This window comes from Aquarana catesbeiana, linkage group LG09, assembly GCF_042186555.1.
Source record: "Aquarana catesbeiana isolate 2022-GZ linkage group LG09, ASM4218655v1, whole genome shotgun sequence".
NCBI lineage: Eukaryota > Metazoa > Chordata > Amphibia > Anura > Ranidae > Aquarana > Aquarana catesbeiana.
Genome location: NC_133332.1, coordinates 245,423,139 through 245,438,621, shown reverse-complemented (window position 1 = coordinate 245,438,621; position 15,483 = coordinate 245,423,139). Strand labels below are relative to the sequence as shown.

Here is a 15,483-nt window from a genome sequence, read left to right as displayed (position 1 = left end):
GCGCGACTTTAGCGCGACTTCAGCGCGACTTCGGCAAATTACGAGGCGACTTGAAGTCGCCTCCATGACAGGCGACTTCGCCTGTGGCCAATCACGGGGCAATCAGCTCTCTGGGAGGGAGGGGGGAGGGAGGGGTTTTCCCTGCAAAGTCGCTTGACTTTACAGAGAGATCCGACTTGGAGGCGACTTCCATTGATTTCTATGGTACAGGTCGCCTACCAAGTCGGATCAAAGTAGTACAGGGAGTACGCTCTGAAGTCGGAGCGACTTCAGTAGTGTCTATTAAGACACTAGCGTTAACTCCCATTGAAACTATTTCTGGGGCGACTTGGGGCGACTTGAGGGCGTACAAGTCGGATCCCAAGTCGCCCCAGTGTGAACCGAGCCTGAGTGTGATGGCCATTGGGAAGAATATGCTTTACATTTGTTGTCACTGGGAACCCTCCCCCCATTACAGATGGCTAAAAAGATCATTGAGGTCAGGGGTTGAGTCAGAAACTGCTCATTGTCCAAGGAACCCCCAACAAACTCCAGAGGAACCCTGATTGAGAAAGGCTGGTTAAAAAGGTTCCTCTAATAAATGCCTAAAAAAACTCATATTAAAGTGAAACTCTAGGCAAACAGCTAAATACTCACTTGAAATACAAACACTGTATATGTTTTTTTCTGGTTGATCTGCCAAAGGATTTGTAATTCTGGTCAGCCAATCTTGTGCTTTATGCAATTCTTGCACACTACACAGATAGGCAGGTGCCACACTTAGAGCCAATTAAAATAATAATGGAGGGGTAGTGCTAGGTTGGTCTAGAGCAGGGGTCTTCAAACTGCGGCCCTCCAGGTACTACAATTCCCATCATGCCTAGTCATGTCTGTGAATGTCAGAGTTTTATATTTGCCTCATGGGATGTGTAGTTCTGCAACAGCGGGAGGGCCGTATTTTGAGGATCCCTGGTCTAGAGAGTAGGATTAACCCACATCCCCAACAGTCTAAACATAGGGAAATGTGTTCCTCTTATGGGACTTTAAAGGGAAAAAGCTACTCTGTAGTGATCATGAGTATAAGATAAAGAGAAGAAAGAAGAATTTTTGGGACTTTAAATGAGGTAATAGGGGCCGTTCAAGTCCCCTCCTCCATCCCGGTTCAATAAAAAAGGAGAGCAAAGGGTGGGACTTGATATGAGGCCCACGGTAGCAAGTACATAGATTGGGTAAAAAACAGGCTTTAATAGATTCAAATAGTCATATATTTACATATTCATGCACGTAGCTATATATTAATATTTTATATTTCATTTAGACATTTCAACAAGGAAATATTTGCAAATACATGGAGAACTTGATACTTGAAATACACACATAGTATATAGATTAGTGACGCATTAAAGTGTCACTTAAAGGGGATAACAAAAAAAGAAAATAGGTCAAGATGGAACGTCCATACATGGTTAATAATTGTGTACACATATCGGCAGTTGTAAGCTCTGCGCGTTTCGGGACCTTATAGCCACTCATCAGGAGCAAAACCGTAGTGATCAGCTGTTGCCCGGAAATGCTCCCTCAGCTCCAGCATGTGGCATCTTTAGCTGGCTTGACTCTCATGGCTGCACCATTACTGCTCAGATACATATGTAAGTTGGGGGGTCAAATGTACTTATGTGGGGTTTTCATATTCTACATTTGCCCACCTCTTCCGTAGACAATTTAAAATATGGTTGTCTTCCTTATCCATAGGTGATCACTACAGTTTTGCTCCTGATGAGTGGCTATAAGGTCCCGAAACGCGTAGAGCTTACAACTACCGATATGTGTACACAATTATCAACCATGTATGGACGTTCCATCTTGACCTATTTTCTTTATTTGTTATCCCCTTTAAGTGACACTTTAATGCGTCATTAATCTATATACCATGTGTGTATTTCAGGTATCAAGTTCTCCATGTATTTGCAAATATTTCCTTGTTGGAATGTATATCTTAATGAAATACAAAATATTAATATATAGCTACGTGCATAAATATGTAAATATATGATTATTTGAATTAAAGCCTGTTTTTTACCCAATCTATGTACTTGCTTCCGTGTGCCTCATATAAACTCCCACCCTTTGCTCTCCTTTTTTTTATCACGAGTATAAGGGTTTATTAGCAAAGGGTGTAGATATACACAGATCTACAATGCAAAATAGAAGATACAAAAGAGAATACAGGATGCGTGACACAATGAGCATGCAATACAGTATATGAGGTTACAATCATTGACTCCGTTGCATGTGACGCGTAACTGACGCGTTTCGAGTTTTACTCTTCTTCAGGGGTGTATGATTGAGACCAGCACGATAAAACATGTCATATAGTATTGCTTAGGGGCATCATATATTGCTGCACCTACTTTAAAAACACTTTAAGAAACCACAGGGAGGGCTCCCCAACAGAGGCGCAGGGACACCTATCAGTGTGTTACTAATCCAGAAGGTGGGACGCCAATCCCTGTTGGTGTGTCCGAGTGCAGGAATATAAAATCCCGCCTAGCGGAGAGGCAGTGCCACCGGCAAGGTGCTGTAGACGCTGCAATCCCAGAGTCCGCACCAGGGTACGGCGGGGCCCAGTGTAAAACAGGCTGCTGGGAAGTCTTGGTAGGGGGATGTATGCTGAACTGCCTTGCAACCAGTGGGTACAAAAGGAGGGTTCTAGGGTGCTATAGGTGCCACAATTTTGGAGCCTACCCCGGGGTGCCCAACCTGTAGTGGACCTGGGAGAAATGTAATGCCGGTGGTCGGGAGGCCGTTGTGTGGAGGACAGGAAGCAATGTGATGTCCCTAAGCAATACTATATGACATGTTTTGTTGTGCTGGTCTCAATCATACACCCCTGAAGAAGAGTAAAACTCGAAACGTGTCAGTACTCCCCGTATGTGTGTTTTATATGCAACGGAGTCAATGATTGTAACCCCCATATACTGTATTGCATGCTCATTGTGTCACGCATCCTGTATTCTCTTTTGTATCTTCTATTTTACATTGTAGATCTGTGTATATCTACACCCTTTGCTAATAAAACCTTATACTCATGATCACTACAGAGTAGCTTTTTCACTTAAAAGTCCCATAAGAGGAACAAATTTCCCTATGCACTTAGGGCCAATTCGCACTAGGAACTGCATGTGAATTGCACAGGAACGCTGTGCAGTTTACATGCAGTTCTACGTAGTGGGATTTCAGCCCATTCATTTTGAATGGTCTGAAATTACACACCAAAAGTAGGGCACGCAGTACTTTTTGAAACGTCCTGCAAACACATTGTATTGTACTTTTGTGCCATGTGCGGGCAAATGCACTGTGTTTTGGGTGTTGTTAACTTGCCATGAACACACACAGCAGATGGCAAGGGCAGTGCAATTGAAATGCGATGCGGGAAACTTCAAGGGAATGTGGCTTAGCACTGCATTCTAGTGTTAACCGGCCCTTATCTCTAGAGTCTCCTTTGTTGCCTTTGTGTCACCTCTCTGTCTACAGTCTGATGACTGGATAATGATGCTACTGATTAACAAGAATGCAAATAGATATACCCTGTAAATGTCATGCCTTTATCTACATGCAATCGATGCAGACGACTGCCGGATTCTAAGAGCAATCATAACAGATTGCAAGACAAATACTTTGCACATGACAAAAAAGGTTTAAAAACAGGAATAGTTCATCTGTCTGCTTAGATTTATATACAGATGTGAGGTTTGTCCTTCATCAATAATTCATTTTTTGACATTGCCCGTTTTCAACATGAATTCATAAGTAGGGTTATTTTATGCATTTTAGTCCCTTAAGATGTTTTTTTTTAGATTCGTAAAGCTGGTCATACACTATAAAATTTTCTTCTACAAATTCCTTTAGGCTCCAATCACACTTGTGCGACTGGCCATGCAACTCTGGACATCAAAGTCGCACGACAAGTCGTTCTCCATGTTTTCCAATGATAACCATTCATATATGTGCAACTTAGAGCCCTTTCACACCGGGGAGCAGTTTGCAGGCGCTATTGCGCTAATAGCGCCTGCAAACTGACCCAAAAGTGCCGCTGCTTTCATTCCAGTGTGAAAGCCCCGAGGGCTTTCACATTGGAGCGATGCGCTGGCAGGACGGGAAAAAAGTCCTGCCAGCAGCATCTTCGGAGCGGTCAAGGAGCGGTGTATATACCGCTCCTGCCCATTGAAATCAATGGGACGGCGCGGCTATGCCACCGGCAAAGTGCCTCTGCAGAGGCGCTTTGCGGTGGTATTTAACCCTTTCTCGGCCGCTAGCGGGGGGTAAAGCCGCCCCGCTAGCGGCCACATACCGACGGTAAAACGCCGCCGCCGCCCCCCGCCCCAGTGTGAAAGGGCTCTTAAAGTGATTGTAAAGTCTCATTTTTTCTGTGGGCTGCTGCACACAGAAGGCTTTTCCACACCTTTATAGTTGCAGCGACTTCAAAGTAAGTTCATGCACTGTTTTGGTCCAACTTTCATGCAACTTGAGGGCCATAGACTTGAATGTTAACCCTCAAGCCACACCTAAATGTTATACAGTGCAACAGTTGTCCATTATCACTGGTCAAAGCCAAAGTCGTATCCAAGTTGCACCCATTCAAAGTTGCACTGCAAAGTCGGTGCAACTTTGGAGTCGTACAAGTGTGAATGGAGCCTTAGATTTACATTCAAATTATGCAGTGCAAGATCCTGTCTGATTGCATACAAATTATTATTTAGGCTTGACCTCCTATTACATATTTTTTGGTAAATCTAAAGAAAAATTGTATGCATGGCTAACCTTACAGTTGTAGAGATTGTTACAAAACCAACAGGACTGGCAGAAATATCCATTGTACAAAATGTGTTTAGTGGAACTTAAGGACTGCACATTTTTGCATGGACAGCAGTTAGAAGGGAGTACATGCAAAGTCATTCCAAGTGGTTAGAATATTCATTTGTTCTAGTCACTAGAATCAATTTCCACCCATATGCGTCTAGGGGTATGAAAAACGACAAAATACACTTCGCTGAATGCAGGAGTCAAGCATTTTAGTTTTACATTTCAGAACACGGCCCTTTTAACCACCTCAATACAGGGCACGTACACCCCCTTCCTGTCCAAGCCATTTTTCAGTTTTCAGCGCTGTCGCACTTTGAATGACAATTGCGCGGTCGTGTTACACTGCACCTTAATTAAATTTTTATCATTTTTTTCCCACAAATAGAGCTTTCTTTTGGTGGTATTTGATCACCTCTGCGGTTTTTATTTCTTGCGCTATAAACAAAAGAAGAGGGACAATTTTGAAAAAACACAATATTTTTTACTTTTTGCTATAATAAATATCCAATTTTTTTTTTTTTTTTAAACAAATTTTTTCCTCAGTTTAGGCCGATACGTATTCTTCTACATATTTTTGGTAAAAAAAAATTGCGATAAGCGTATATTGGATTGGTTTGCGCAAAAGTTATAGCGTCTACAAAATACGGGATAGATTTATAGCATTTTTATTATTTATTTATTTTTTACTAGTAATGGCGGCGATCTGCAATTTTTATTGTGACTGCGATATTGCGGCGGACACATCGGACACTTTTGACACATTTTTGGGACCATTCACATTTATACAGCGATCAATGCTATAAAATTGCATTGATTACTGTGTAAATGTGACTGGCAGGGAAGGGGTTAACACTAGGGGGCGCTCGAGGGGTTAATGTATTACCTAAGGAGGTGATTCTAACTGTGGGGGGAGGGGACTGACTGGGGGAGGTGACTGATCGCTGTCCCTATGTACAAGGGACACGCCATCGGTCTCCTCTCCTCTCTGACAGGACGTGGATCTGTGTTTACATGCACAGATCCACGCTCCTGCTGTGTTACCCGGCAATCGCGGGTGCCCGGCGGACATCACGGCCGCCGGGCACGCGCACCGGGTCCCGAGTGACACGGCGGGCGCGCACCGCCGGCGGCGCGCGCGCGCGCCCCGCCGGCGGCGCGCGCGCGCGCCCCCTAGTGGCTCGGGAAGGCGAGGACGTCATATGACGTCCTCCCAGAATAACAGAAGCCTCGTCCAGCCGTCATATGACGGTGGGCGGTGGCTTAGTGGTTAAACAAAGCTAAACCCCCTATGTGCACAAACACTATTGGATTTAACCACTTGCCGACCGCCTCCTGTACATATACATCGGCAGTTTAAAGATGGATATCTCGGTAACGGCAGCAGCTGCTGCCATAACCGAGGTATCCATGTTTTGAGCCGGCGGTCCTATTTACGATAATGGTGATCTCTGCTGCGGATTCACCGCGAGATCACCGTTATCGGCAGCGAGAGAGGTGCCACCCCCCTCCCGCCGCTCTCCGCCGCTTATCGGAGCCGTCGGCATAGGTGGAGGCGATCAGGACCTGATCCGTGGCTGGGTATGGAGACGAGTGAGGGGAAGATGGCCCCCACCCGTCTCCATACTATAGCAGGGCGGAAGCGACGTCAAAACATCACTTCCGTCCATATGTCTTAAAGGGCCATTTTTCTGTTGTCATTTTTTCAAATGACAATTTTTTTTTTTTTTTAATTGCATTTAAGTCCAAATATGAGATCTGGTGTCTTTTTGACCTCAGATCTCATATTTAAGAGGACCTGTCATGCTTTTTTTCTATTACAGGGGATGTTTACATTCCTTGTAATAGGAATAAAAGTGACCCATTTTTTTTTTTTTAAAAACAGTGAAAAAATAAATAAAATCAAGTAAAATAAATAAGAAAAAAAAAAAAATGATTTTTTAAAGCACCCTGTCCCAACGAGCTTGTGCGCAGTAGCAAACGCATACGTGAGTAGCGCACGCATATAAAAACGGTGGTCAAACCACACATGTGAAGTATCGCCGCGATTGTTAGAGCGAGAGCAATAATTCTAGCCCTAGACCTCCTCTGTAACTCAAAACATACAACCTGTAGAATTTTTTTAAACGCTGCCTATGGAGATTTTTAAGGGTAAAAGTTTGACGCCATTCCACGAGCGGGCGCAATTTTGAAGAGTGACATGTTGGGTATCAATTTACTCGGCGTAACATTATCTTTGACAATATAAAAAAAATTGGGCTAAGTTTACTGTTGTCTTATTTTTTTATTCAAAAAAGTGATTTATTTTTTTTCAAAAAAAAGACCGCTGCGCAAATACGTTGTGACAAAAAGTATTGCAATGACCGCCATTTTATTCTCTAGGGTGTTAGAAAAAAAATGTATAAATGTTTGGGGGTTCTAAGTAATTTTCTAGCAAAAAAAACTTGTTTTTAACTTGTAAACACTGAGTCTGAAAAAAAGGCTTTGTCTTTAAGTGGTTAATAGAGCTGCATACAGATTCATTAAAAAAAAAAAGAAGTGCCATTGCACGTTTAACATCCATGTGAATGAGGCCATATGTAGCATGGCTGCACTACGTACTTCCTGTTATCTCCATTCAGTACTCACCTTGAAGTAGAGGAGATGCTATCTGTGCTCAGACCAAGTATGGAACAAGAGGTGTGATGTGTTCTCAATGCAGCAATGCTCCCAAGTCCCAAACTCCATGGAAGCAGCTTTACCTACAAAAGAAGGGAAATGAAATCGATCACATGCAATAAAAAAACGGTTTTAACATACACAGTACAATTCGAGTTTCATACATGCCAATACATAGCCTAGCACTAGTTAACATAAAAGCAGCTTAGTTACATCAAGCACCTCCTCCCTGGTGCTGTCCCACTCAGACTCGATGCTCTATGGTCCAGGACTGGACCTCTCTGGGCTGAATAGAACGATGATAGCAATCAATCCACTTCCTCTGAGCCCATGCCAACATACCGCCAGAGTGTGCGTCATCACATCACCCTGGGCTCACAGCGCAATGCTGCTTACAATGTACTGTATGTTACATACAACATTCCACCCCATGCTATACAGTATGCTGCACAATGTGGACCAATGTACTGTGCGTGCCTTCATGTGCTTTACATAGGACAGATGCTGCACTTATGCTGTGCAGTTTGTTACATACTACATACCCCCGCACCATGTGCTGTGCATTACATACTACAGACCCCCGCACCCTGTGCATTACATACTACAGACCCCCGCACCCTGTGCTGTGCGTTACATACTACAGACCCCCGCACCCTGTGCTGTGCACTACATACTACAGACCCCCGCACCCTGTGCTGTGCGTTACATACTACATACCCCCGCACCCTGTGCTGTGTGTTACATACTACATACCCCCGCACCCTGTGCTGTGCGTTACATACTACAGACCCCCGCACCCTGTGCTGTGCGTTACATACTACAGACCCCCGCACCCTGTGCTGTGCGTTACATACTACAGACCCCCGCACCCTGTGCTGTGCGTTACATACTACATACCCCCGCACCCTGTGCTGTGCGTTACATACTACATACCCCCGCACCCTGTGCTGTGCGTTACATACTACATACCCCCGCACCCTGTGCTGTGCATTACATACTACATACCCCCGCACCCTGTGCTGTGCATTACATACTACAGACCCCCGCACCCTGTGCTGTGCACTACATACTACAGACCCCCGCACCCTGTGCTGTGCATTACATACTACATACCCCCGCACCCTGTGCTGTGCATTACATACTACATACCCCCGCACCCTGTGCTGTGCATTACATACTACATACCCCCGCACCCTGTGGTGTGCACTACATACTACAGACCCCCGCACCCTGTGCTGTGCATTACATACTACAGACCCCCGCACCCTGTGCTGTGCATTACATACTACAGACCCCCGCACCCTGTGCTGTGCATTACATACTACAAACCCCCGCACCCTGTGCTGTGCATTACATACTACAGACCCCCGCACCCTGTGCATTACATACTACATACCCCCGCACCCTGTGCTGTGCATTACATACTACAGACCCCCGCACCCTGTGCTGTGCATTACATACTACAGACCCCCGCACCCTGTGCTGTGCATTACATACTACAGACCGCCGCACCCTGTGCTGTGCATTACATACTACAGACCCCCGCACCCTGTGCATTACATACTACAGACCCCCGCACCCTGTGCTGTGCATTACATACTACAGACCCCCGCACCCTGTGCATTACATACTACAGACCCCCGCACCCTGTGCTGTGCATTACATACTACAGATCGCCGCACCCTGTGCTGTGCATTACATACTACAGACCCCCGCACCCTGTGCTGTGCATTACATACTACAGACCGCCACACCCTGTGCTGTGCATTACATACTACATACCCCCGCACCCTGTGCATTACATACTACAGACCCCCGCACCCTGTGCTGTGCATTACATACTACATACCCCCGCACCCTGTGCATTACATACTACAGACCCCCGCACCCTGTGCATTACATACTACAGACCGCCGCACCCTGTGCTGTGCATTACATACTACAGACCCCCGCACCCTGTGCTGTGCATTACATACTACAGACCCCCGCACCCTGTGCTGTGCATTACATACTACAGACCCCCGCACCCTGTGCTGTGCATTACATACTCCCGCACCCTGTGCTGTGCATTACATACTACAGACCCCCGCACCCTGTGCTGTGCATTACATACTACAGACCGCCGCACCCTGTGCATTACATACTACAGACCCCCGCACCCTGTGCTGTGCATTACATACTACAGACCCCCGCACCCTGTGCTGTGCATTACATACTACAGATCGCCGCACCCTGTGCTGTGCATTACATACTACAGACCCCCGCACCCTGTGCTGTGCATTACATACTACAGACCCTCGCACCCTGTGCTGTGCATTACATACTACAGACCCCCGCACCCTGTGCTGTGCATTACATACTACAGACCCCCGCACCCTGTGCTGTGCATTACATACTACATACCCCCGCACCCTGTGCTGTGCATTACATACTACAGACCCCCGCACCCTGTGCTGTGCATTACATACTACAGACCCCCGCACCCTGTGCTGTGCATTACATACTACATACCCCCGCACCCTGTGCATTACATACTACAGACCCCCGCACCCTGTGCTGTGCATTACATACTACAGACCGCCGCACCCTGTGCTGTGCATTACATACTACAGACCCCCGCACCCTGTGCTGTGCATTACATACTACATACCCCCGCACCCTGTGCTGTGCATTACATACTACAGATCGCCGCACCCTGTGCTGTGCATTACATACTACAGACCCCCGCACCCTGTGCTGTGCATTACATACTACAGACCGCCGCACCCTGTGCTGTGCATTACATACTACAGACCGCCGCACCCTGTGCATTACATACTACAGACCGCCGCACCCTGTGCTGTGCATTACATACTACAGACCGCCGCACCCTGTGCTGTGCATTACATACTACAGACCGCCGCACCCTGTGCTGTGCATTACATACTACAGACCGCCGCACCCTGTGCTGTGCATTACATACTACAGACCCCCGCACCCTGTGCATTACATACTACAGACCCCCGCACCCTGTGCATTACATACTACAGACCCCCGCACCCTGTGCATTACATACTACAGACCCCCGCACCCTGTGCATTACATACTACAGACCCCCGCACCCTGTGCATTACATACTACAGACCCCCGCACCCTGTGCATTACATACTACAGATCGCCGCACCCTGTGCTGTGCATTATATACTAGGCTAAAATGTACATACCCCGGGCTGATGCACCGCATATACCGGGCTGATCATTCTTACTACTAGGACTTATTAGGGATTACTTGTTCCATGCTGATGTAATGCACAGTGTAAAATGCAGGGTAAATCATTATGTAAAAAAGAAAAAAACAAACATAATTTAAAACAGAGATACAGTAGGCACTCGTAGGATATTCACAAAATATGGCGGTCCCTGAAGGCCCACCCCATAACATTAGGGGTCCATACATACATCAGCTAGAGACACACAGTAAGGTGGGTGAGGACCTGATGTTATGATTGGGGGGGGGGGGGGGGATTTACTTTACAATGTGTTTGTTGTCTTGTGACTTCCCCCCCACAGGAATGTTAGTTTATTGAAGCAGCCATACTATTGTCTATTCTGCAAGGGAAGTCCTAGGAGAGCCTCCCATCCCTCCATCTACTAGATGTCATCTGAGCCGAGTGCTTACTACAGAGCATCCCATCTGTCCTTCAATGTCACCCTACACTACCCCCTCCCCCTCCTTCATAATATCCCCTCCTCACATCTCCCCCCATTCTCCTCTCCAAACAATACCCTCCAGTGTGCCCCACCCCCAATCTCCTGTTTCTTCGGTATTGTCCCCTCCACACATTGCCCATTATGTCCCCATCCCCACTGCCTTGTTCTGTACCCCCCCCCCCCCCAATAGCACCCCTTATGGACCCCTCACTGCAGTACCCTGATCTCCTACCCCTTCTATTCTGCTCTAATCCCCCCTCATAATGTCCCTTCAGTATCCTACTCCACCATCCCTGCTCACCCCCCTTAGTGTCCCGTCACCCCCCCCCCCCCCTCCTCCAATATCATTTCATGTCTCCCCCGCACTCCAGTGTTCTATTACCCCCCCCCCACTCCCACTCCAGTGTTCTATTACCCCCCCCCCTCCACTCCAGTGTTCTATTACCCCCCCCCTCCACTCCAGTGTTCTATTACCCCCCCCTCCACTCCAGTGTTCTATTACCCCCCCCCCTCCACTCCAGTGTTCTATTACCCCCCCCCTCCACTCCAGTGTTCTATTACCCCCCCTCCACTCCAGTGTTCTATTACCCCCCCTCCCTCCACTCCAGTGTTCTATTACCCCCCCTCCCTCCACTCCAGTGTTCTATTACCCCCCCACTCCCACTCCAGTGTTCTATTACCCCCCCACTCCCACTCCAGTGTTCTATTACCCCCCCCTCCACTCCAGTGTTCTATTACCCCCCCACTCCCACTCCAGTGTTCTATTACCCCCCCACTCCCACTCCAGTGTTCTATTACCCCCCCACTCCCACTCCAGTGTTCTATTACCCCCCCACACACTCCAGTGTTCTATTACCCCCCCACTCCCACTCCAGTGTTCTATTACCCCCCCTCCCACTCCAGTGTTCTATTACCCCCCCCCCCTCCACTCCAGTGTTCTATTACCCCCCCCACACTCCAGTGTTCTATTACCCCCCCACACTCCAGTGTTCTATTACCCCCCCCCCTCCCACTCCAGTGTTCTATTACCCCCCCCCCCCTCCACTCCAGTGTTCTATTACCCCCCCCCCCTCCACTCCAGTGTTCTATTACCCCCCCCACACTCCAGTGTTCTATTACCCCCCCCCCCTCCCACTCCAGTGTTCTATTACCCCCCCCTCCCACTCCAGTGTTCTATTACCCCCCCCCCCCACACTCCAGTGTTCTATTACCCCCCCCCCCCACACTCCAGTGTTCTATTACCCCCCCCCCCCACACTCCAGTGTTCTATTACCCCCCCCCACACACTCCAGTGTTCTATTACCCCCCCCCCCACACTTCCACTCCAGTGTTCTATTACCCCCCCACACACACACACACACTCCCACTCCAGTGTTCTATTACCCCCCCCCACACTCCCACTCCAGTGTTCTATTACCCCCCCCCACACACTCCCACTCCAGGTGTTCTATTACCCCCCACACACTCCCACTCCAGGTGTTCTATTACCCCCCCCACACTCCCACTGCAGTGTTCTATTACCCCCCCCCCACACTCCCACTGCAGTGTTCTATTACCCCCCCCCACACTCCCACTGCAGTGTTCTATTACCCCCCCCACTCCCACTCCAGTGTTCTATTAACCCCCCCCACTCCCACTCCAGTGTTCTATTACCCCCCCCACACTCCCACTCCAGTGTTCTATTACCCCCCCCACACTCCCACTCCAGTGTTCTATTACCCCCCCCACACTCCCACTCCAGTGTTCTATTACCCCCCCCCCACTCCCACTCCAGTGTTCTATTACCCCCCCCCACTCCCACTCCAGTGTTCTATTACCCCCCCCACTCCCACTCCAGTGTTCTATTACCCCCCCCACTCCCACTCCAGTGTTCTATTACCCCCCCCCACTCCCACTCCAGTGTTCTATTACCCCCCCCCCACTCCCACTCCAGTGTTCTATTACCCCCCCCCACTCCCACTCCAGTGTTCTATTACCCCCCCCACTCCCACTCCAGTGTTCTATTACCCCCCCCCACTCCCACTCCAGTGTTCTATTACCCCCCCCCCACTCCCACTCCAGTGTTCTATTACCCCCCCCCACTCCCACTCCAGTGTTCTATTACCCCCCCCCACTCCCACTCCAGTGTTCTATTACCCCCCCCCCCACTCCCACTCCAGTGTTCTATTACCCCCCCCCACTCCCACTCCAGTGTTCTATTACCCCCCCCACTCCCACTCCAGTGTTCTATTACCCCCCCACTCCCACTCCAGTGTTCTATTACCCCCCCCCACTCCCACTCCAGTGTTCTATTACCCCCCACTCCCACTCCAGTGTTCTATTACCCCCCCCACTCCCACTCCCAGTGTTCTATTACCCCCCCCCACTCCCACTCCAGTGTTCTATTACCCCCCCCCACTCCCACTCCAGTGTTCTATTACCCCCCCCACTCCCACTCAGTGTTCTATTACCCCCCCACTCCACTCCAGTGTTCTATTACCCCCCCCACTCCCACTCCAGTGTTCTATTACCCCCCCCCCCACTCCCACTCCAGTGTTCTATTACCCCCCCCCCCACTCCAGTGTTCTATTACCCCCCCCCCCACTCCCACTCCAGTGTTCTATTACCACCCCCACTCCCACTCCAGTGTTCTATTACCACCCCCCACTCCACTCCAGTGTTCTATTACCCCCCACTCCAGTGTTCTATTACCCCCCCCCCACTCCAGTGTTCTATTACCCCCCCCCCACTCCAGTGTTCTATTACCCCCCCCCACTCCAGTGTTCTATTACCCCCCCCCCACTCCAGTGTTCTATTACCCCCCCCACTCCAGTGTTCATTACCCCCCCCACTCCAGTGTTCTATTACCCCCCCCCACTCCAGTGTTCTATTACCCCCCCACTCCAGTGTTCTATTACCCCCCACTCCAGTGTTCTATTACCCCCCCCCCCCTTCACTCCAGTGTTCTATTACCCCCCCCCTTCACTCCAGTGTTCTATTACCCCCCCCCTTCACTCCAGTGTTCTATTACCCCCCCTTCACTCCAGTGTTCTATTACCCCCCCCCCTTCACCCCCCTTCACTCCAGTGTTCTATTACCCCCCCCTTCACTCCAGTGTTCTATTACCCCCCCCCCCTTCACTCCAGTGTTCTATTACCCCCCCCCCCCTTCACTCCAGTGTTCTATTACCCCCCCCCTTCACTCCAGTGTTCTATTACCCCCCCCCCTTCACTCCAGTGTTCTATTACCCCCCCCTTCACTCCAGTGTTCTATTACCCCCCCCTTTCACTCCAGTGTTCGATTACCTCCCCCCTTTCACTCCAGTGTTCTATTACCTCCCCCCTTTCACTCCAGTGTTCTATTACCTCCCCCCTTTCACTCCAGTGTTCTATTACCCCCCCCCCCCCTTCACTCCAGTGTTCTATTACCCCCCCCCCCCTTCACTCCAATGTTCTATTACCACCCCCCCTCCACTCCAGTGTTCTATTACCCCCCCCCTCCTCCACTCCAGTGTTCTATTACCCCCCCCCCCTCCTCCACTCCAGTGTTCTATTACCCCCCCCCCCACTCCCACTCCAGTGTTCTATTACCCCCCCCCCCCACTCCCACTCCAGTGTTCTATTACCCCCCCCCTCCACTCCAATGTTCTATTACCCCCCCCTCCACTCCAATGTTCTATTACCCCCCCCCCTCCACTCCAGTGTTCTATTACCCCCCCCCTCCACTCCAGTGTTCTATTACCCCCCCCCTCCACTCCAGTGTTCTATTACCCCCCCCCCCCACTCCAGTGTTCTATTACCCCACCCCCCTCCACTCCAGTGTTCTGTTACCACCCCCCCCCCCCCCCCCCTCCACTCCACTCCAGTGTTGTGCCCCCCCACTGTTCTATTCCTCCACGTTCACCTCCCAGTGTTCTATCACCTCCTCAGTATCCAGTGTTGTGTCCCCCTTGTGTGGGGGATTGGGGGGGGACAGCAGTGCCCTCACCTTGCTGCCTCCTCCTCCGCTTTCTCCCCGGCCGCTGGTCTCCTCATCCCTCTCCCGGAAGTGACGTTTCTCCGGGATCAGCTCGGTGTCCCGGGGGCTGGCTCTATACCGGTATCCGGCGGCCGAGGGTGGATCGCGTGTTCCTGGGAAAGAGCTGAGGAGGGGAGGAGGAGGATGGGCAGGAAGCACCCGCCGCCATCTTTCTTTCTGGCAAGTGTGTGTATGTGCGGAGAATATTTCTTTATACAGAATAGAAATCAGTGTGAGCCCGAACATGTGTGTACACATGAAGTACTTCGTCATCTCATTCTTCAATGGTCATTCCTCAAT

At 49.4% G+C, this 15,483-nt stretch overlaps 1 protein-coding gene across 2 annotated transcripts in view; it reads right to left on the bottom strand.

The window, feature by feature from the left end:
• The window catches only part of LRRC8A (leucine rich repeat containing 8 VRAC subunit A), a 71,010-nt gene extending 55,646 nt beyond the window's left edge, over positions 1–15,364 (bottom strand). Inside the window, exons 1-3 of one of the 2 annotated variants that reach the window (XR_012236072.1) lie at positions 15,154–15,333; positions 7,468–7,580; positions 2,367–5,277 (exon numbers count right to left, since the gene is read on the bottom strand). The gene's annotated coding sequence lies outside the window, so the exon portion shown is untranslated. Of the gene's footprint in view, positions 1–2,366; positions 5,278–7,467; positions 7,581–15,153 lie in introns of those variants that run through there. The other variant, XM_073600097.1, reaches the window with a different exon arrangement.
• Positions 15,365–15,483: the final 119 nt, after the last annotated feature.